This window comes from Ailuropoda melanoleuca, chromosome 2 (assembly GCF_002007445.2).
Source record: "Ailuropoda melanoleuca isolate Jingjing chromosome 2, ASM200744v2, whole genome shotgun sequence".
Taxonomy (NCBI): Eukaryota; Metazoa; Chordata; class Mammalia; order Carnivora; family Ursidae; genus Ailuropoda; species Ailuropoda melanoleuca.
The window spans coordinates 111,129,438-111,152,470 of record NC_048219.1 but is presented as its reverse complement, the minus strand read 5'-3'; the positions used below and the strand labels follow the sequence as shown (position 1 = coordinate 111,152,470).

The 23,033-nt window shown below is 39.8% G+C and overlaps 1 long non-coding RNA gene across 1 annotated transcript in view; it reads right to left on the bottom strand.

The window, feature by feature from the left end:
* Positions 1-22,086, bottom strand: part of LOC109488447 — a 33,828-nt gene extending 11,742 nt beyond the window's left edge. Inside the window, exons 1-2 of the long non-coding RNA XR_002141424.1 lie at positions 21,907-22,086; positions 2,703-2,808 (exon numbers count right to left, since the gene is read on the bottom strand). This is a non-coding gene — a long non-coding RNA (uncharacterized LOC109488447). The remainder of the gene's footprint in view (positions 1-2,702; positions 2,809-21,906) is intronic.
* Between the last annotated feature and the right edge of the window lie 947 nt (positions 22,087-23,033).

Below are 23,033 nucleotides of genomic sequence, written 5' to 3'. Positions count from 1 at the left end.
TATATATATATATCCTACACATATATATGATAAAGAGATGTAAATTTGCTGCTTATTAAAAATAATTTTTTTAAAACTAGGAATAATACTGAAGTGCAGTATTGAAAGAATCTAGTGAATTGATTGGCCTACCTTTGTAAACATCAAAATGTATGGTCATTTTAATTATACTTTTAATTTATGTTCAGGGAATTATCTTTGAACTAAAGGGTAAAATGAGTAAAATAATCTGCGAGTGGCCAATAGAGGGGCTTAGGTGTCAGCAGAAAGAAGTATTTAGCAAGGTCTTCTTGCCTTATCTGGCAAGAAGCTTAGGACCATGGATTTTGAAGCATATTTCCGGGAACTAAAGAGCTTTATGTCATTACTTTAAGGTTGTGTCACACACCATTCGCTAAGTAAATATATTCCCAAACTTATTACAGTTCTAAGTGTTAAGCCGAGTACCTCCCATGGAGGTTTATTTTATACTTTAAAGTAACAAAGCATCTGTTAGAAAATACTGAATAAAATAAATTCTTTGTTTAACTTAGTACAGTCAACTAACTCTTGGTTAGTTTCTTCTGTATGCTTTTTAAATAACGTAAAAAATGTACGCTCATGTTCAGGGGGTGCATCTGGCCACAGAATGATATCATTCAGTCAGGCTTGCCGGGTCCTTCAGCCGGAAGATCTGTCCTCTACGTGTCTACCATGTGAGGAGCCACAGAATAGCCTCTGGCCATAGAAACCACAGCTGTTATATGTAACTTGGAATGAGGGCCTCGATGCTCTTGATTTTACAATAGCTTGTAATATTTAGATTTTTAATTTTGGTTGTCTTGAAGTTACTGGGGCTATGCCTACTTCTCTTTTCCTTTTGATTTCATTTTTGGAGTCATACTCTTGCCCAATAGATTTTGGGGACAATATCTACTCATTTAATTGTCTGGAAGGTCTTCCTGGGTAAAGACTGGTTCTCATTCACCTCTGGGTCCCCAGTACCTAAGCCTAGTTCCTGTCCTTGTAGCAGTCCTCAGGAAATGTTTGGTGAATGAATGAACGGACAGATGGATGAGGCTCCACTCTGCTGCTACCCAGTTATAGCTCTGCTTCCTGGGCTAGATCCAGGATGTTGGTGATATCTAGAATATATTCCAAATAGATTTTTTTTCTGATTTCATGAGCTTCTTCAATGCCCAAACCTAATTATTTAATTCTTCATTTGCTTATGTCACTGGCTGAATTTGGACTGTATATTAATGTTTAGAATTAAATCATTTGCATACATTCCAAGTTTGGGGCTTTTAAAATTTTTATTCCGTGGATGATACTAAAATCAGAATACATGGATGACTTTCACATTCACAAAATGTTTCTTTTGAACATAGTAAATGGTGAACTATAAAAAGAAACATTTCAGTCATCACCATAGAGAAGAATAAAATAAGACCTGCATTTTGGATGCAACAAAAGATTGCATTATTATTTTCATCCTGTAGGAGCCTCACATCACCCCATTGTGTGTGTATCATTGTGTGTTTTCTGTTTAAGACCAAAAGGAAAAAATGTTTGAACTGAAATGCCTACCATTTCCACATCTTCCCTGAGATGCAAAGGGAATGGACACCTATCCCCTAGGTTTCTGGCTTCAACCTGACCTGTAAGCATCTTTTGAAATGAAAAACAAAACAAGTCCTTTATAGAAGCTACACAGTCCCTGCTATTGGTTTGATTTAAGATACCAGGAAACGCTTGCACAGGTCTTAAATTAAGTTGGTAGAGGAATGTTTGCTCATTTAAATTCATCCTTATGAGGAACAAAACTTAAATGTGGTGTTTTCATAAGAGAAATATTTCATGTCAGTAAAATTTATTATCTCATCCTGACATTATAAACTGTACTCTTAACTATTTGTGACTTAAAATTATCATTTTTTTCCCTCTGTAGTTCAAGCAACTGTCCTCAAAACTTTGAATGTTTTTTGCTATTTTACTTTTTAAATTAAGAATTCAGCTTGGGATAAAGAGGCAGATGAAAGGTAAGGTACAGGGAAACATCTAATTCTTGGATTTGTTTTAGATTTTCTGTTTTCTTAATAAAGAGCTTATTCTTTGACTATATGCTCAGAAGCCATCAGTAGAAAATACAAAAGCATATTGATAACATAAGACAAAGGATATGAAAGTAATTTGATAAAAATAAAGGAACATATAAAGTATTATCATTAATAATAACTTTACTAAATCAAAATCTGAAAATTCAGGACTAAATGAACAAATCCTACATTTCGGCCTTTTAGTAAGAGAAGTAGGAGAAGCAAGAATGCAGAACTACATTTCTTTTATTCCATTTTATTACATAATCACAGAGGAGCGCGTAAGCTAGCTGACCACAATGCATACTTTTCTTCTCTAAAAAAACTGCCTTTCTCCAAGTGCTCTGTTTTGTATATTGACTTCCCTTATTCTTAGGGTTGCAGGAACGTGCCATCTTTGATTTCTAAAAGCAAATCCAATAGTTAGTAAGTAGAAGTTTCATGTCCACTATTTAGAGTTGGTAATTTCTTCTTCCTCTCCTAATACATTTTCTGCAGTATGTTATCTTGTGTGTGCACAAGCATGTGAGCATGCATCTCAAATGCAGGCATTTTCCATTTCCAGCTCATCTCTATCCATTTTAGTAATACATCTTTTTAGTTGACACCATAACGTTTGCACACCTTTTGGTTGTTTGTTCTGTCATTCTTGTCCAGCGATTGGCTCATGATGGGGAGGCAGCCCTGGGAGTGCCCCCACTGGGCAACAGGATACTCATGCCATGTAGACCTGTAAGGATATAAATGATGACACTGAGCTAGCTTTTAATGAGAGCTCACTCTGAAACACTAAGCTAAGTAAGAACTTTCTGGCAGTCCTCTCAGCAGTCCTCTGAGATTGATATAACTGTTTTGTTCCTGTGTCAAAAAGGAGGAAACAGGCTGGTGAGGTTAAACAAACTAATTGTTTGTCCTTCCATGTCCTTCCTGACACGTGACAGTGTCACTAGCACGTAGCACGGTAGCAGGCACCTAGCAGCATCCCTGCAACGTGGGATGAATGATTCCATGAAGTCACTTGCCTTGGTCAATGTCAAGACCAAAAGGACTCCATGGCATCTGATTCCAAACCCAAACACCTAACCTCAAATATATCATGTCAGAGGGAGGCTGTTAATATCACCTGGAAACAATGAGAGGAGCAAGGAGGGCCTGGGGGTGAGAGGAATAAGAGATAGCGGCGTGGAGGCAAAATCAAGTCTAAGTCAGGATAGAGGAAGATAGTGAGTTAAAACTGGAGAAAAGAGAGGGATCGTAGCAGGTGCAGCTATTTCCGTAGCTTTGCCAACCACGCATGGAAGAGTGACAGTTGAATGCACATGTCCACATTTACACCCTAAAGGTTGCATGGCTGAGAGTCCTAGACTCTTGAGGAACAGGTGAACACTTCATTGTTCACTGTGTATGGACATGAAGATGGGAAGAAGTCTCTGGAAGCAGCCAGCAGTCTGCACTCAGAGATCCCCACCCAACCTGGGAAGAATGAGCCTGGCTGGTCGGTCCTCTCACAGTGGAGCTAGAGCCAGGAAGAACTATTCCCTTACATGGTGGAAAATGCCAGACCGAAAGGACCAGACTTGTCCCCAGGAAAGAGTAACCGGGGAGCAGTTTCAAGGTGGTCCATACAGAAAGGGAGGCTTACGAAGAGGAAGGAGGTCTGGACACCAGAAGGAGGGAGACTTAGGGAAGGTGACAGCAGGGAGTAGCAGATTGAGGGCGTCAGTAACTGCAAGGAGGATCAGATGGACACCAAAACATTGAGCTAATCAAAGCAACACTCGTTCTAAGAGGTGGTGGTGGACACTGATCGAACAACCTGTTTATACAGGCCTCTAAAGATTAGCGTGAAATAGCAGGACCAGTGCCAAACATAACAATGAATTACTGTCCTTCCCTCTGAAAGAGCCTTTCTTTTGTCCTTTTCGTTTTTTCACTTTCTTTTCTTTGGACAGAAAAGATATCCATTCTTAAGCCAGTCATCAATTCACAGATTATTTCTCTGTACTAATTAGGGGGAAAATGCTGTCATCTATTTTATATATGGAGACAAAATTCTTTACACAGTATATTCTGATAGTCACAGCTAATCCATAACATTATGCCTACTGAAAACATATAGTTTTGGTTTTTTTTTTTTTTATGGCCAAGCCATTCTTCTACTAGAAATGATCATAAAGAGAGTAAGACATTTAAAGATATGGTTTAAAAAAATAAAATAACAGGATAGCTTCATTTTTAAAAGGTTTTATTTATTTATTTATTCAGTGAGAGCGAGTGGGGGGAGGGGCTGCAGCAGAGAGAGAGAGAATCTCCAGCAGACTCCCCACTGAGCGCGGAGTCGATGACACAGGGCTCACTCCCACAACCCTGAGATCATGATCTGAGCCAAAATCAAGAGTTGGATGCCCAAACAACCGAGCCACCCAGGTGCCCCTAGCTTTAGTCATTTTTATACAGTTTCATTAAAATGTAACTCACAGACCATAAAATTTACCCTTTTAAAAATGTACAGTACAGTGGTTTTTAGTATATTCACAGAGTTGTGCAACCATCACTATTTAATTTTAGAACATTTTCATTACCCCCAAAGGATATCCTATACCCATTAGCAGTCACTTTCTATCTCCCACTCCCTCCAGCCCTAGACAACTCAAGTTACTTCTTTATGGAGTGGCTATTCTGGACATTTCATACAAATGGAATCACATAAGATCTGGTCATTTATGACTGGCCTTTTTCCCTTAGCATAATGCTTTCAAAGTTCATCCATGTTATAGCAGCTATCAGTGCTTCATCCCTCTGTATGACTGAATAGTATCCCATTATCTGGAGATGCCACAATTTGTTTATCCATTCACCAGTTGATGGACATTAGTTTGTCTTTTTCAACTAGAAGTGGATCTTGTCCAGATAACCGTGACCTCATAGAGATACCTCATGGCATATGTAAATCTGTTTCTCCCTGCATTGGGTGCAGACTCATGGCTTAGTCAGAAGCAATCAAAAGAACTACTTTGATGCTACAGTAACTCTCTTGAAATATATTTGAGAATGCTTTCTTTTGGCCAGCTCTATGAAATGTGAATTACCAATATTTACCTGAAGGAATAGTCTTGCAAATAAGAAATGATCTCATGGACTTATAGCAATACACATTGATTTAGAAGTGAAAAGGCATGATAAAAATATTGTTGCTGTTTGTGTTTGCCATATCCAAGGTCAAGCAATATTTGTTACTCTTAAACACTACCATATCTCTAGTCTCTATTGTGATGTAGATAGTTCTGTTCCAGGTCATTCTCCTGGATACCTTTGGAACCTGAACTTCAAAAACACTTTGTCGACACTGCAAAACTTGAGTCGAGATTTAAATTAAGTCACTATTTCTTTTTCTTTGAGTTCATGAAATAAAGCTGACTTCCTCTGGGCCCAGCAAAGGTGGGGGGCAGGTGGCGCCTGCTTGCTGGGAGTGAACACAGTTTCAGCCAAGCGAGGGATTTGCATTGCTCATTGGTGTGTCCTGCTGGTGTCTTACACACACTCCTGTCACATTCATACATCGTGGCATCCACTGTTGTCAGCAGACAGTTACGATGTTTTGGGACTCTTGGGAAGAAACCTTTAATCTAATTTTATATGACTTTCTAATAATTCCAGAGGGTTTTTTTTTAACTGAAATATAGGTGACACACAATGTTACATTAGTTTCAGGGATACAGCATAGTGATGTGACAACTCTATAGGTTATGCCATGCACAGCTCACAAGTGTAGCTACCATCTGTCACTGTACACTGTTACTACAATACCATACCAGAGGTTTTTTTGAAATGAATGTTCAGCAAAAATATTAGCAAGAAAATTCCTGTCAAAAATGCACTGATACTTTCCCATAAGATCCAAATTCATCTCTTCATTATCAAAAGCAACTGCTGTTGTTTTTCACTACTCTATTCGAGAGCACTCACTTTATCTTAGGATTCCTCAGTATTTTAACCTATGTAGGTTCCAGAAAAAAACCCACACCTCCTTCAGGGCTTCAGCCCCTCATTCCAGAAGAGCACCTGGGATAGATTCAAGTGTTAGCTCAGAGATCTCACATCTGCGAGGCTGTGAGACACCCAGCTCTGAAGTTGTGGAGGATAAATAAAACAATCTGAATTCTGAGCCCAAGACTCATTATTCCTGGGATTAATACCTTAGTAATGAACTGGTTCAATTCGAGCCAAATTTTGTGTTGCTCTCTTTCATTTGGAATGCTGACAGTTGGCTGGAATTATGGGCTAATGATGGCATGGGATTGACTTTTCAGGCTCATAAATAGAGAGCAATATGCTAGCTTCTGTGGAATGTGTAACCATGAATTAGCAATAGTGCATTTTACCATGGTAACATTCTACCCATTAATGCTCAAATCGAGTGCAATACAGGGCTTTCTCTGCTTTGGGGACCCTCTACTTCTCTCTGTTCTGCATCTAGGTAATTATATAAGGGCTGGAAGGAAACAAATAAATGTCGTTGATATCCAGACATTTCTAGTAGCAATCCAAAATGGAATTAGATGTAACCACTACAGAAAGTATATAATACACTAAATACCTTGCTTTCACATCAATTTTTGCTACTTTTGTTGCTTTAACCTAGATTTTTTCTTGTGCAATTAGGATATTTGTGTCCAGGTTATTTCATTTCAGGACTCCAAGTAATTTACGAGTGGTACAGCTTCTGCACATAAGGAAATTAAATGACAAGAGGTATCATCCCCAATTGAGAAATTAGGTTATTCATTTATCTCTTCCAGAAATAACTGGGATTTGGATCATACAATTTCAAGAACTTCAATAATGAGAAGCATGAACCGAAAAAGTGGGGGATGATTTCCTAGTTTTCTAACATTCTCAAAAATCACTTCAAAGAGAAGGTAAGAAAAGGTAACTCTCAGGGACCCTGACCTAACATTTCTTCATTATTTCTGAGCTCCCCAGCACTCATCCCTGTCTGAGTAGCTGCACGAATGAGTGTGTGCACGGCTGGGCAGGCCATCCATCCCTTGGGCCAATGGCGTCTGCAGCTCTGCCAACACCATCTTGGCTGGAGACAGTAGCTGTCTCTGAACACCATGCTACCATGGACCGATTCCCCTTGCAAGCTTCACTCATTCCCATCCACAACAAAGCCGAACCGTCAACGGCATTCGCGGAGAATCAGGCCAAGTTGTCAAACAAAGGTGTTTTCGTTCCTGTTCTCAGATCTGTGAAGTGGATTTCTGTTTTGTTATATTTTAAAAGAAGTCATTTTCACCAGGAGTTGATATGACGCCTATGACTTGCCAGGAAAATGTGGAGGGAGAAGTGGGAAGCAAGGGGATTGTCCCAACATGGCTCTTCTCTCTGAGGATCTATTTCAAGATGTATTTTTCCCCACCCAACTCGCACTCGCGTCTCTCCTTACACTGGCTGTTGAGAAGTACAGGAGGAGCCAGTACTTGCTTCCGACACCGCCTTAGCGAATTTGCAACATGGCTTCATGCTCACCATTTCAGATCTGTAGCAAAGCCTCTCTTTGTAGCAAAGGCTCCCCACGAGCCCCATTGTGAACTCAGTCTTACTGTGATCTATAAAGCAAGCAAAGGACTCTAAACTTTATAATGCAATAAGAATTAAAATTTTGGATGATAAAAGTCATTACACATGAGTGAGTTTGTCTCTCTGAATCAAGGAAATAAATTAGGTTCCCTGCTTTGTAGCATATGGTATCCTCAGAATTGCCTTCATATAATTATAACTCTGTTTATTAAAAAGAATTATGTAACAGTATGGTTGATTTATTCTGATGTGATTGGCTTAGTAACTTAATTGGACTCAAGCAATATACCCAAGATAAAATTAATTTAATTAGCTGATTCATTTCAGGATGACTAGAACCCCTCATCACACTTTGATAATCTGAAAAGGTGTGCAGGCAAACAAGCAAAGTTCAAGAGCAATCGGATACCTATGTGGCATGTTGATTAATAGAGAAAATAGGGGGAAAAAATAGAGTAGCAGAGTACCTGTAGCCAGAAAGTTGAAAAATAATACATTACCTCAAGCTCTTAACTCATTTTTTTCCAACAGACAAATTTTCTCAAAGACATCTGCAGTTCTAGGACCCTCTCTTCCTAAGTTAACCAGGACCCAGTTACTAAAATCTACTCCTGACTTGTCCCTCCTTTTTCTACTGCAGATTGCAGTCATGCTCTCCAGCTGGTCAGGCCTTTCGTGCCGTCAGGGCCCTACGGTGAAGAACTGAGCACAAACGAGCCCAGGATGAGCCAGTGTGCATGGTTCTTTTCTGTGGACTGACAACACCAGCGTACACATTTGTACCATTCGGCAAAAGAGGACTTTAGGGAGAAGATATGGATGGATTAGGGGAAAATGGCCACAGCTGTTACAAAAGCAACTCGAAGTGTACATATCCAAATAATTCTAGGGTCAAGAGCTACATCTTCTCCCCTGCTTCCTGTCTTTTCTCCCTGCTTGTGTATTTTTCCCCTTTCACATTCTAATCTATTCTGTACAGTGCCGATATATAATATATTATATATCTTTTTGTTTCTTTATGCATATGTGCAGTTCCTGCCTCATTCCTGAGGCAGATTCATTACTGCTAGGTTAATCTTACACTGCATCTTTGATCATATGTCATTTCCCTACTTGAGAGCAGATGGCTTTTCATCAGCTAAACTGCAGAGGAAAAAAATCATAGTTCTTCAACCTAGCGTTCACGTCCGTCCCTTTGTAACCTGCTCTCACCATATTCCTCTGGCCTTGCCTAACGTGACCCCACTTCAGGTGACAGACACTTGGAACTTCTTGCCCTTTCCTCCCTCAGACACTCCCTTCCTCCTCTCTTGTGCCCTGCATACCTTAGCTCATTCCATACTCTATTTCCACAGTAGCTCCTCACCACATTGCATTGCCATTTGCCATAGGAAGGCTTTTCTGATCATTGGGGTCAATGCGTATTTCTCCCTCTTCTGAATGTGTGTGTGTAAAATTTGGGGGGCAAATATTGTGAATGTTTGTTCGTGTCTATTACTTTTATTTACACAGGGGCCGTGGCCCTCCTTCTCTCCCCCGTGCCTCCTAGTATGGCAATCAAATCTGGAACCTGAGATGGCATTCGATGATTACTTGTTGCGTAAAGGAAAGCACATTATTATGATTGTGGTTGTGGTTATGCTTATTATTGTTGTTATTTTGTTTTTATCACTGATAAAGACATAGCTCAGAGATCCTGCAGGCTCGGTTCCAGACCACTGCAGTAAAGCAGGTATCATCTTAAAATGAGTCAAATTATTTTTTTTAGTTTTCTAGTGCCTATAAAAATTATGTTTAGGGGTGCCTGACTGGCTCAGTCAGTGGAGTGTGCAACTCTTGATCTCAGGGTTGTGAGTTCGAGCCCCACGCTGGGTGTAGAGTTGACTTAAAACAAAAAATCTGGGGGAGAAAAAGTTATGTTTACAGTATACTGTGGTCTGTTGAGTGTGCAATGACATTATGTCTAAAAAAATGTATATACCTTAACTAAGCAATACTTTATTGGTTAAAAAAAAAACGCTAACCATCATCTGAACTTTCAGCAAGATTGTTGAAGGCTACTCACTGATCAGGGAGGTGGTTGCTGAAGGTTGGGATGGTTGTGGCAGTTTCTTAAAATAAGACGACAGAGAAGTTTGCCACGTTGATTGACTCTTCCTTTCATAAACAATTTCTCTGTAGCATGTGACACTGTTTGATAGCATTTTACCCACAATAGAACTTCTTTTAAAATTGGAATCAGTCCTCTCCAACCCTGGCACTGCTTTATCAACTAAGTTTATGTAATATTCTAAATCCTTTGTTGTCATTTCAACAATCTTCACAGCATCTTTACCAGGAATAGATTCCATCTCAAGAAACCACTTTCTTTGCACATCCATAAGAAGCAACCCTTCATCCGTGAAAGTTTTATCATGAGATCACAGCAATTCAGTCACATCTTCAGGCTCCACTTCTAATTTTAGTTTTCTTGCTGTTTCCTCCCCATCTGCAGTCACTTCTTCCGCTGAAGTCTTGAACCCCTCAAAGTCAGCCAGGACGGTTAGAACCAACTTCTTCCAAACCCAGTGGATGCTAGTGTTTTGACCTCTTCCCATATATCCTGAATGTTCTTAATAGCATCTGGGAGGGTGAATCCTTTTCAGAAGGTTTTCAACTGACTTTGCCCAGATGCATCTGAGGAATCATTATTTACAGTGGGCATAGCTTTGCAAATATATTTTTTTTAATAATAAGACTTGAAAGTCAAAACTACTCCCTGATCAATAGACTGTAGAAAGGATGTTGTGTTAGCAGGCATGAAAACAACCTTGATCTCATTGTCCATGTCCATCAGAGCTCTTGGGTGACCAGGTGTATTGTCACCGAGCAGTAATATTTTGAAAGGAATCTTTTCTGAGCAGTAGGTGTCTCAACAGTGGGCTTACAATATTCAGGAAACGATGCTGTAAACAAACGTGCTGTCATCCAGGCTTTGTTGCTCCATTTATAGAGCACAGGCTGAGTAGATCTGGCATAATTCATAAGGGCCTTAGGATTTTCAGAATGGTAAATAAACATTGGCTTCAACTTCAAGTCAGCAGCTGCATTCGCCCCTAACAAGAGAGTCAGCCTGCCCTCGGAAGCTTTCAAGCCAGGCATTGACTTCTCCTCTCTAGCTATGGAAGTCTGAGATGACATCTTCCAGTAGAAGGCTGCTTTGACTAAGTTGAAAATCAGTTGTTGATGTAACACCTTCATTCATTGTCTCAGCGGGGCCTTCTGGATAATGTGTTGCAGCTTATGCCTCAGCACTTCATACTTCACCTTCTGTTTTTATATTATGGAAATGGCTTCTTTCCTTAAACTTGATGACCCAAACCCTGCTAGCTTCAGACTTTTCTTCCTCAGCTTCCCTACCTCTCTCAGCCTTCGTAGAAATGAGGAGAGCTAGGACCTTGCCCTGGATTAGGCTTTGGTTAAGGGAATATTGTGGTTGGTTTGATATTCTATCCAAACCAAGGAAACCTCCATTTCAGCAATAAGGCTCTTTCCCTTTCTTATCATTCATGTGTTCAGTGGAGAAGCCCTTTTCATTTCCTTCAAGAACGTCTCTTTTGCATTTGCAACTTGGCTGACTGTCTGGCACCGGACACCTCGCTTTCAGCCTGTCTCGGCTTTCAACACGTCTTCCTCACTGAGCTTAATCATTTCTAGCTTTTGATTAAAAGCAAGAGGCATGTGACTCTTCCTTTCACTTGGACACTTAGAGGCCATAGTACGGTATTGACTGGTCTAATTTCAATATTGTGGTGTCTCAGGGAATAGGGAGGCCCAAAAGGGAGGAGAGAGAAAGGGGAATGGCTGGTTGGTGGAACAGTCAGAACACGTATACCATTTATAGATGAAGTTTGCTGTCATGTGGGCATGGTTGATGGTGCCCCAAACAATTACTACGGTAACACCCAGGATCACTGATCACAGATCACCATAACAAATACAGTAATAATGAAGAAGCTTGAAATAGTGTGAGAATTATCAAAATGTGACACGGAGACACGACATGAGCAAATGCTGTTGGAAAAATGGTGACGATATACTTGGTTGATGCAGGGTTGCCACAAAGCTTCAGTGTGTAAAAAAAAAAAGCAGATCTGCAAAATGCAATAAACTGAAGTGCAATAAAATGAGCTATGCCTATACAATGCCTTGTAGTGTCTGCTCCTGGGGCAATAACACATTGCCCATGGAAGCAATCATTGCTAACTAATTCACCATCCTGTATCCAGTGTGAACTTCAACCTGTTGTTTTAAGAAGTTTTTCTTCTTAAGAAATTAGACCCTGTTTCCTGAGAGTTTGTTAATTTTTGAAGCCTACGTGTCTTCGAAGGTTTGCTGGCTCCCATTGTATTGTGTAGTGAGTCTGTGAGTTGCAGGCAGATAAGGTCTCTGAGGATGGTGTTACAGGGGTGTCCATCCCCAAAGAAGCTGATGAGAGACAAAATCCCCAGTTCACCTGCTTCTGCCCCTTTGATGCTGCAGTGCATGTGGCATGTGTGATAACATATTTCCCACAAGCAGCACTAACCAGGCAGAGCAAAGGGAGCAAATTCAGGCAGTCCCCTCGGTTCTGCCTCTTTGTTTCAGCGAAGTTAGATTGTGGTTGCACTGCATCGCATCGAACTTGGGTGCTTTGATTTCTTTTGTTGTAGGAACAAAACTGTAAAACAGAGAATAGAACAGAGGTGCTTCTATAATGAGCATTGAAGTGATCGAGGAAATCTGTATTGGACAAAAGACCCATTTATCAGTGCCATGAAAATCCTTTGAATAACCACAGTGTTTTTTTTCTTTAAAGTCTTTTATCCCTTGTAGTCTGAGGTAATAGGTATATCGCTAAAGGTTAGATAAAGATTTTTGCACACAATGAGCGAAGATGAAAATATGTTTTCCAAAATAAAATTAGAAATAGTGATTACCATTTGGGGGTGAGCCCATTAATCGTCATGCACTATTGCAGGCTTTTTTTCTTCATCGTTTTTATTTAATTACAAGAACAAGCCCATAAGCCCCATATCGTTACCATTTTCCAGATAAAGAAGATAAGTTTTAGAAAGTGATAAAGTGGGTTTGGAATCCCAAACCTAATCCAAACTGCTTTCTTTCTGCTACATATGAGAATGGAGATGTTCAGTTTAAGCAGACAGTAGAACAACTCCTTTGTGTTGGTCACTAGATTATTAACCACAGATTAGACTGGCAGTGTCTTTCAAAGGATAATTCACTACATAATGATTCAAGAAGCACTGTCCTTATTATTTGCCTGAAAGTTGTATGTTGTGTATTTTACAGATACTGATTAGGATACCAGTAATTTCATGGTCTGGAGAGGGCATCCCGTTTTGACTAATTCCAACACATTGCTCTTGACTTGGCCCTGGAAGGCCAAGACATTCCAGAGACAGATTGGCTCTGAAATATGTAGTAAAATGTGTGGGGAATGGTGACATGGGAAAGTAAGAAACAAGGATACCATAATGGGATCCTAACTCTAAAACCTCTTACAAAAATCAGTCTCAACCATCAGCTTTTTTTGTATTTGTAGTACCTAGGAGATTTATGATCTTTTAGATCAATAAAAACTGACATCTCCAAGTTCAGACATGCAATATCATGGATTTTTTCCTGAAGAATACCATACTTATATTTAAGCTCAGCTTCTTGCTTGCCACGAACTCCTTTCCCACCTGACCTCAAACAACTGACTTCCTCAAGATTTTATTCTTGGCTTTTTCCCCTAGTAAAATCTTCTCCACCACACCCCAGATAATACCACCCACTATCAAGACTAAGTACCACTTAAAAACTGAGGGCTCCTAGATTTATACCTCTGACCTTGACCATTTTTCTGATTTCCATCTCTTGATTCTATATTTTTATCAAGATGCCTCTGAGCTACCACAAGCTCGTTGAATTCCCTATTTTCTCTTCTTGTCCCTGAACATGCCTTGCTCACCATATTGCCTCTCTTCATTAATGGTATCATCAGCCACCCAAGCATCCAAATACAAATCCATAGAATCATCATGGGTGCATTTCTCCTTCAACTCCCTTACCCATCCCCACCAACACTAGGTCCTATTCGTTCTGCCCTGTCCAAATCTCCCACCACTCCTGGCATCTCCCTCTAGCTTTTTACTGTCACCTTTCTAACTGGTGTTCACTCCCTCTATTCCGTATTCCATTCTTCTACAAGCACATATTCACTTTCCAAGGTTTAGCTCAAACACAGCTGTGTTCATAAAGCTTTCCTTAGCTTGGGCATTTCTTCCTCTCGGCCACCAATCACATTGAACAGTTACTTTATCTCATTGCCTCTCTGTGATATTGTGAGTTATAGGAGTATATATTTAGTCATTCAGCTAATCAAAATATGTTTCTCATACATATTTGGTCTGTTTGGTTCTTGACTCACAGCACACCAAACCCTTGGAATTTCCTGAACAAAAAGAGCAAATGGGAGCATCTTTTGTTATAATGTTTGATCTCTCATCTTCAGTTCCTAAAGTCATTTCAGAACCATACAGGTGTAATGGGTGTCTTGTTGTTCATAACAAGCCGCTTTGCAGCACAACTGGGTTTATGGAAATGAGGTGACTTTTGTGTAGCATCTAAGGATAGGGGCTAGTTGCCAGGGGAGTCAACCCTGTGATTAGAGGATTGGAAATTTCAGTCCCACACCCCTGACCTCTAGGGAGTAGGGAGGAACTAGAAGTTGAATCAATCACCAATGGCCAGTGATTTAATGAATCATGCCTATGTAAGGAAGCCTCCATAAAAACCCAAAAGGAAGGGATTCAGAGAGCTTCCAGGTTGGGCGAACACATGGAAATTTGAGGAGAGTGGCCCTCTCCAAGAGGAATCTCCGCACCTCTTCACCATACCTTGCCCTATGTATCTCTTCATTCTGGCCATCCTGAGTGACATTCTTTTATAATAAACCAGTGATCTAGTAAGTAAAATGTTTCTCTGAGTTATGTAAGCCACTCTAGCAAATTAATCAAACCTGAAAAAGGTCATTGAACCTTCAACCTATAGGTGGTAGGTCAGAAGCACAGGTGGTGGCCTGGACTTGCAACTGGCATCCCAAATTGGGGAGGGGGGCAGTCTCGTGGGACTGACCCCATAACCTGTGGGATGTGATGCTATCTCTGGGTAGGTAGTGTCAACCTATAAAGGAAGCAAAACGGAAAAAGAACAAAGGCATTTATCTGGGGTCTCAGAACTGTGATTCAGGAGCACATATTCCAGCAGTAACCAAAAAAGTGTCCTGCCTACAGGGTGAAAGCAGGGGTTTTTATGAGAAAAAAGGAAGGGGAGCAATTCATGACTTAGATAAAAGAGGGAAAAAATTCTCAGTTGGTACTAACAGGCAGAGCTGCTTTTGGTTACACATTGATCAACTACACTGTTGGTGTTAACAATTGAAACTACTCCTGGTGTACCTTAATTAGTGTAGCTATTATGTCTTTAAAAAGTTCACAACCCACAGTCTTCTGATCAGGATGCCCATTGTCCTGTTGACTTTATAAACAATTGCTAAACAATTGTAGAATATTTGCTGCTTCTGGCCCAGTTCAAAGGTCTTTTTGCCCAGTTCACAAAGAGTTCATTAGCCCTTTGTTTTAGAAAGGAAAATGGAGCTTTTCTCAAAATGGAGTCTCCCATGCCCAGAAGTTTTACGTAATTCCAAAATAGTGTCAGATTTGAATTAAATTGTAAGACCTCCAGCTGGTGCTGGAGCATTGCTTACTGATGGGGAGAAAACAACCCCACACACATTGAAATGGGATGCTCAGAACTTTACTCCCCTCCTAAAATACAAAGTTGAGAACAGAGATTGAGCCCTACTGATCTTTGTATTCCTGATGCTCAGAACGTAATAGGTAGTTAAGCTTTTATTAAACTGAATATCCCCAAGCTGAGTTCTGCTTCTCAGTAACTTCCATGCATTCTTCTAGAACTACCCTTTACAACTACCCAAACTGTCTCCTTTTATTTGACATTTCATCTAAATTTACAAACAACATTCTGATTGTCTTTGAAATCTTCTTGCTTCCTGATGTATAACTGCAAATCCTTCCACTACCCCTGATTTTATGTTCTGAAAACTTCCAGATCCTGGTCACTCATCTTCCGGAGATAGCTCATTACTTAATGCCCCTTTTAGAACAAAGTATGAATATCAAGATGTGATCTGAGGTCCATGGGTACAATAACTTCCTTCGATCGTCCTGTATAATCTGCTTCTATAATGCAGCCCAAAGTTGGGAGAGTTTTCTTAGATGTTATATACCCTTCTTGCTTAAGTGTAGCTAGAAGACAACTAACCATACAGAAATTTTTTTCTCATGAAATAACAATTTCCACAGAAATTTTTTTCAGGTTTAAGTGCAAAGACTTCACATTTCTTTCCATTAATTTCATATTCTTTGAACTTTTTGCCTTTCAAGGTCTTTCTGATTCTTGGTTCTGTGATCTGATGGATTAATAATCTCTCCCACCTTGGAGAGTCACCTGAAGATTTAATAAGTGGTTTCCCTCTTGATTTATACAGAAATAAAATATCTAGATATTTATTCAACTCCTGTTTTAAGTCAAATATTCTCTCTAAATCTTTGTACCTTTCCATTCTTTCTTTCTAAGCTATCCCCAGTTAACAAAATGGCCTTCTGTTTATCTTGATTTCTTTAAATACACTTATCACTGGACCACTCATAGTAAAAAAAATCTCATAGTAATTTTTCAGTCAATAGAAAAATCATCTTTAAGGGAATTTCTCCTTCAAATAATTTCTTTATAGGCCATGTTGATACAGGGAATTAGGAAGAATTTTTAGAACATACAACACAACTTACTTCAATAAATTCACTTGTTCTCAAGTTCTTAAAAAGAAAGAAGGAAGGAAGGAAGAAGAAGAAGAAAAGAAGAAGAAAGAAGGAAAGAAAGAAAGAAAGAAGAAAGAAAGAAAGAAAAAGAAAGAAAGAAAAGAAAAGAAAGAAAGAAGGAAGGAAGGAAGAAGAAGAAGAAAAGAAGAAGAAAGAAGGAAAGAAAGAAAGAAAGAAAGAAAGGAAGAAAGAAGAAAGAAAGAAAGAAAAAGAAAGAAAGAAAAGAAAAGAAAGAAAGAAAGAAAGAAAGAAAAAGAAAGAAGGAAGAAGAAGAAAGGAAGGAAGGAAGGAAGGAAGGAAGGAAGGAAGGAAGGAAAGGAAAGGAAAGAAACAAATCCTGTAAGGTATTTGAAGGATTTGTGCACATTAAACAGGACGAGAGATGATATAAGAGCACAGAGCTGCGTTTTGAAAAGGAGGAAATGTAGTCAATTGCTTGAAAGTCTATTTTGCACATAGCAAATATTTGTGATTTGCCTCAGGTTTTTTCCATTTAATCTGGAGGCTTTATGTCAAATATGCCATGATATATATAATTTTCCATTTAATCTGGAGGCTTTATGTCAAATATGCCATGATATATATAATCAATGACAGTGAGCAAACCTCTACAAGTGGCATAAGAAGAATAAGAAATGGAACTGGGAAGAGCTGTATTATTCAGAATTATGAAGGACTTCAAATTATTAGGACTTCAAATAAAAGATTAAGGGCATAAACCAAAACCAGAATACCAGCAGAAGGAACACTGAGAAGACCTTCGGCTCAGAAAGCTAGGTCAAAGAGATCACAGCACAGGCTCATACAGCCAATGTGACAAGGCAGGAGAAGGGCAGAGCCCGCCTAGTGAAGCTTTGAGGAGCAGGACTCAAAAGGCTGGGTCAGCATACCTGAGGGTCTCCCCTCATTAGAAGACGTCCACATCATCAGGTCTGACATTGACAGAACTTTAGACGAGACCTTCTCCTGAAAGGAGCTCCCGCCTTGACAGTTTAACAGCGTTAGTTTTTCAACTTTTTCTCCTTACCTAACCATGCAGGTGCCTTTTAAAAAGTCCAATTACACATCCATCTTGCCTCCAGGGCCGTGTCTATGCCAGGTCTCCTAAGGAGCTTCCCAACCCACTCCTCTTCTCTAGGACTTCGCGTGGGCCAAATTTCTCTACAGGATTCTAAAAAATTTTTGATTGCCTGGGATGACCGTATCCCTAATCACAGAACTCCCCTTCTGACACAGCTCGTACAAGATCAGCAGACTTGGAAAGCAACGTAGTCCATGATTTATTCCTAATTTGACATACTTTGGATGTAAACCAAGATGTCTGAGAACAATCAGCTAGTTCCTTAACCTTCTTTGCCACATTAGTCACATTTTTCTTATTTCTGTTTCCTCTTTATCCACATATCCATCCACACCTGCCTACTCACAACAGCCTACGCAGCATCGTTTCAGAGTTTGGCAGGGGTGCGTATACAGATCATAGGTTGAGGCAATATATACGTCATGGGGACTGAGAAGCAGAGCTAGAAACAACTGCAAAACTTTTGGGCAAAAACAACGAAGAGGTACTATTACAAAAAGAAGTGAGTTTGGGGAATCTTGAGGCCGGGCTTGTCAAGGCCAAGCTACTGCCTCCTCCTTGTGATGGTTTTAATGGTGCTGTTCACTGTAGATCAGAATGCTGACCTTGGGCCCTAAGACACCAGCCCTCTCCTTGGGTTGACCTCTGTGATTTCTAACAGATCTACCTACAAATTTGCTTAAATCGTTCATCTTTAGTGGGCATAGACTTCTAAAGGCTCAGCGTAGAATTTATGGAAGAACTTGGAAACAGCCTCACCCACCCACGGCAGACTGTCATGGGCATTTTGAACCACGACTTTCATCACTTTGACGCCCACGTGAAGTTGCCAAAGCCCTGGGGAGACTGTGCCAAAGAGCAGACTGTTTATGAGTTGCCACAGTGCTGTCCACTGGTGGATTTATTTGGCATTTGGGTTTCCTTGGTCGTCGTTCCATTGTCAGCTCCTAGATTAGAGCCAGCAAGAACAGGTACACAGTCAAAGTGCACTGCTTAAATTTAACCAGGCCTCTTCCTAAATCCCATCAGTTTGGTTTCAATGATTTTTTCCAACAAGAACAGTGTAATGCTGAACCGATAGTCATTTATCTATTCAACAAGTATTGCACGGCCTCTGATTATAAGCACATACAGCATATCTGATCTAGGCAAACAAATGGAAAGTGGTTCCTGTTCCTGTTCTTAAAAAGCAAGTAGTATGGAGAAGGCAGAAACTGAAAGATAGAAATAAATGATTATATGCCACTTAAGTGTCTATGGATGCTCTGAAGGAGAAGAATAAGGAACTCTAAGACAAATGAAAGTGGGGGGACACACTTTACACTGGCCATCAGAAGAGAACTCTCTAAGGAGGTGATGTTTAAGGGGAGAGAGAGGATGATGGCCAAGAGCAGAGGGAAGAGCATTCCAGGGAGAGAGGAGAACGGATGTGAAGCCCCAAGATGGTATTACTGTTACCTGTTGCTGTGTAACAAACCACCCTGAATTTAGTGGCATAAACAGTTTACTGTGCTCATAGGTCCTGTGGGTCAGGAATTTGGATAGGCTGCAGCCAGGATAGCTTGTCCCTGCTCCACAAAGTATGGGCCTCTTCGGAGACGACTAAAATATCTGGGTGACTTGGATGGCTGGGACTGAAATCAGCTAGAATTATTAGGACTTTGCTCCCACGTCTGGCTCCTGTACTGGCACAACTTGAAGACTAGGCGGAGCTGGGCCGTGACCCCAAGTATCTACATGTGGCCTGTCCGGTGGCTTGGACTTCCACATATGGTGCCCCAGGGGAGTCATATTTCTTGCATAGTGGCTTAGGGGCTCAGAGTAAACAACAGATGATGCCTAGCCTTCTATAACCTGGCCTCGGAAGTGTTATGGGCTGACTTGTGGCCCTCCAAATTCATATATTGAATTCTGTGCTCCAGCATCTCAGATGAAACTATATTTGGACATAAGCTTTTCAAGAAGTAATTAAGGTAAAATGAGATCATATGAGTGGCCCTTCCACTATGAATGGTGTCCTTATGAGGGGAAATTAGGACACAGACAACACAGACCAAGGGACAACCATGTGAGGACACAGTGAGACGATGTCTGTCGACAAGCCAAGGAGAGAGGCCTCAGAAGAAGCCAACCCTGCCAGCACCTTGATCTCAGACTTCCTGCCTCCAGAACGGCAATGAAATAAATTTCTGTTGGTTAAGCCACCCAGTCTATGGTCTTTGTTACCATTGTCTTAGCAAACTGATACATCACATAGCATTACTTCTTATGTACTCTCTTGGTCAGAGCAGTCACAAAGCCACCCAGATTCAAACAAGGGAGACGTGGACCTCACTTCTTCATGACAGGAGTGTCGAAAGACATGGGGCAGTGTTTTGAAACTGCAGCGTGTTGGAAGGAACTTGGCAGTTGGAGGATCTAAAGGCCAGTGTGTCTTGGACATGGTGGCCAAGGAGTCATGTGGGAAGAAGTAAATGCCAGGAGGCAGGCAGGGATCAACTATTGGAGAACTTTTTTGTCCTGGGAAAGAATTCAGATTGTGCTCTAAGTGCATCAGGATTTTAGAAGGTTAATCCAGAGCATGATGTTTTGATTTATGTTTTTAAAAAGCACTAATGCAGCTGGGTGGAAAAGTGACTGGAAGCAGAATGACTGATTATTATGCGGACTGAGGGGTTCAGGTGAACAAAGTAGTTGGCTTGAAGGAAGGGACTGGTGGTGAAGATAGAGAGGGACAGGTAGGTACAAAATAGGGTTTGAAGGTAAAACTGGTAAGAGCTGATAAAGAACTGAATGTGACTTTTCAGGGAACTGAAAGTACAAAGGATCACCTACCAGATTTCCAGCTTGAGAAACTAAGGATGCTATTTTCTGGGATGGGAAAAATGAAATAGATTGGGTAGGAAGATGAATGCAAATCAAAGGCTCTATTTTGGATACATAAAGCATCTTTTGAACTTTCTTCAAATGGAATTTAACAAATCTCGCCAGAAACAATAATCCAGAAATGAAAAGCCCCCCTGCCCGATTTTATTCATGTTTCTCTCTTTTAACATAAGGAGAGTAGAAATAACTTAGCTGGAACTACCCAAGACAAATGTCACCTCCAGCTTCCAGGCGCTCTGCCTGCCCACATCCCCAGTTGAAGGTAGACTCCAAGTATGCAAGTATGTACTAAAAACTGTGCTTTTAATTAAAAAAAAAAAGATTAGACCTGTTGAAAAATATCAGTCTCACTTTATAAAAGAAGGAATTCTACTTTTTTAAGAAACAACTAAGTCCAATTTGTCCAGAAAAATAATCAGAATATATTAGAACTCTCTGTATATCTAGAAAAAATAGAACTCTAAGCAGAATTCAATATCAATCTCATTTTTTTAAAGAGGAAATAACATGTTTTCTTCTTAAGAACAACAGATATCACCTGTTCTATAATGAAATATTTAGCAAAACATAAGGAGAGTCCTGAACATCGGGAGAAGAATGGACCCAGACATAGTCTGTGGCTTTCTTTGGGAAGCAGGTAATTTAGTATAATATTTGGGTCAGTATGCATCAAAGGAAATATAAAAAAGAAATGTAAGTAAAGTTCTGATCTTTTTAGCCCTAGAAAACTAATGAGAGTCATAAAATACCTTAATAATAACTATGAAGAAATGACTTAAACCCTTTAGCAAAACTTTGTGTCTATGTGATTCCCTACACTTGGTCTTAAAATGAACACAGAAGTGATTAAAATGTTTTATAAAGCCACAGCTGGATTTTTTTTTACCACTTTTTCCATTTTAATCTATAATTTTGGCTTTGTTCACTCTGCACAGCTCGATGTCTAGATAATGGCAAACATTTTTTATGAGAGAATAAGTGTGTCTACATTGTTGTTACAGTAGTATTTTCAGATAGGGATTTTTATTTATACTTTATGTTTATAAGCATTATTTGTCTTAAGGAAAAATGTATTTCAGTTAAAAGACTTCTGTTTGACTTCTGCTAGATTAAGCACCTGCTCATTAAAAATAATAATAGCTAATATTTACTGAGACCTTTCTATGTGTCAGGCACTATCCTAAGTAATTGAAATGACTCTTTTTCATCCAGATACTTCTTATCAGGTATGTGTTATTTTTGTATCCAGAGGATTAAAAACTCCGTTTTAGTGATTGTGTTAGTCTGCTAAGGCCACTATAAGAAAATACCACAGGCCGGGTGGTTTAAACAACAGAAATTAATTTCTCACAGTTCTGGAGGCTGGAAGTCCTAGATCAAGGCAGGGTGGGTTTCTGGTGAAATCTCTCTTCCAGATGGTCTTGCAGATGTCCATCTTCTCTCTCTGTCCTCGCGTGGCCTTTCCTCAAAGGGTGAGTGTGCAGAGAGCTCTGGAGTCCCTTCCTCTTATAAGGACAACAGTTCCCTCACAGTAGAGCTCCATTCTTATGACCTCATTTAATCTTAATTGCCTCTTTGAAAACCCTGCCTCCAAATATAGTCACATCGAGGGTTAGGGCTTCAACATATGAGTTTTTTTAAGAACACAGGATAGTCCATACAGAGATACTAAGAAACTCACCCAAGGTCATGTACCCAGCAAATATGGGAGCCAGGTTTAGAACCCAGGCAGTCTGACTGTAGAGCTGCATTTTACATGTTCACTCACTCTGCCTTATATAGTCACCTCTGTCTCTGTCTTCCAGAAACCTTGGCAGAGACACAAAAATTAGAAGCAATGCAATCAGCAGAAATTTATTTAGGTTAAATAACATAAAACACGTTTCATGCACTCAACCAATAAATTTGGTCTTTCATTCTGTGCTGAAGATGTGTGCGTGTGTGTTTCTTTTTTATTTTTTCCAGCTGATGGAATAAAAGCAACTTACTTCAGTATGGACTGAATATTTTTAATCTCCGGAAATCCTAAGGAAGGTATAGCAGTAATAATAATAGTCCATTTCAGTAACACAATTTCTGTATCTAGGTTAATAATCTAGAGAGAAATATATCAACATTATGTTAATTAAACTCTCAGTTGGCCATACCTTGGGAGGTGTTATGAATGGTGCTGAAGAGAAAGAGTCAACATGCAAATAGTTACAATATCGAGATAGAGTCAGGAAATTGTGGCACAGATGAGACAAACTCATGCATGCATGAAAGAATATAAATGTTGATAATGTGAATGGCAGTAAATACTAGAAGCAGGCATACTGGAACAATGGTAATACTTCTTACCTGTGCACTTGAAAATTCTTTACACACAGTAAATGGGTTTTTTTAATGCAAGAAAAAAAAAAGCACAGAGACTGTCAGAGAAAGCCACTGATCATTGAAGCTGGAAAATACAATTCATTGTCAGAGACTATTTTGAAA